Below are 1048 nucleotides of genomic sequence, written 5' to 3'. Positions count from 1 at the left end.
CATTTTATTTTTTTATATAAATATATAAAGTTTGGGGTCAGTTTTTTTTTCTATTAATAAAAACTAAAGACTTGTACTTTTACAAAAATTTATATTTCAAAATAATGTTGTTATTTTAAACTTTCTATTCACCAAAGTATCCTTAAATCTCCTTAAATGTATCACGGTTTCCAAAAAATATTACGCAGCACAGCTGTTTTTAACATTGATAATAAAAGGAAATGTTAATTGAGCTCCAAACCAGCATATTAGAGTGATTTTTGAACACTGTGATGTGACACGGTGAAACAGCTGTATTATTGATCAAATAAAAGCAGCCTTGGTGAGCATAGGAGACTTCTTTCAGAAACATTATCTTATTGACATCAAACGTTTTCATATACTTTATTTTTTATATTTTTATAATGTAAATATACATAGAATACAATATATAATTATTGTTGATATTTTTATATAACAATAATATATGTATATATATTTTTTTTAAATATAAGAATAAAATACATTAAAAAGTTTTGAGTACCAGAAGTTTTTCACCAAATACAGAAAAGTACTTGCTTATACTTATAATTCTGTCTGAAGTGCTTCTGTCGATCTCCTGGAACTCCATTTCTATTGTTCTGTCTGGAGGTGCCTTTATTCAGACACAAGCACTCAGCCGCCTAGTAGAGTTCAATACAGACTCTGACAGAGTTCTGAGCCCTAATGACAGCCCACTAGTGCTGCAGGCTCTGATTACTCACTGCATTACCCTACACAGGCTAATGGAGAGCTCTGTCTTCTGTGTGACTGCATTGGAGATGAATGCCAGACTCTGTGCCAGTACTTTTCCATACTTTTCCTGCGTTGCTGTTTATTTGTGAAAAATGTGAAGAAATCTTTCTTCCGTGGAGAAAGAAACATAAGATGTTTAGAAGAATGTCTGAGCTGCTCTTTTCCATACCATGAAAGTGGACAGTGACAGAAGTACCGTATGGTTTATAAAGACTTAGAATGTAGCAGATGAGTTGTATGGGCTGCTTTTATAATGCTTTTTTTTTTTTTTTTG

The 1048-nt window shown here is 31.8% G+C and overlaps 1 protein-coding gene across 2 annotated transcripts in view; it reads left to right on the top strand.

Annotated features, from left to right (window-relative positions):
* The window catches only part of LOC107692377 (ribonucleoprotein PTB-binding 2-like), a 72855-nt gene that overhangs the window by 55081 nt on the left and 16726 nt on the right, over positions 1-1048 (top strand). The gene's annotated exons all lie outside the window — the stretch shown is intronic.

Source organism: Sinocyclocheilus anshuiensis, unplaced genomic scaffold, assembly GCF_001515605.1.
Source record: "Sinocyclocheilus anshuiensis isolate Anshui unplaced genomic scaffold, SAMN03320099.WGS_v1.1 scaffold70, whole genome shotgun sequence".
NCBI classification, from domain to species: Eukaryota; Metazoa; Chordata; class Actinopteri; order Cypriniformes; family Cyprinidae; genus Sinocyclocheilus; species Sinocyclocheilus anshuiensis.
Note: the sequence above shows the minus strand (reverse complement) of the source record. Positions and strands in the feature narration are given on the sequence as shown.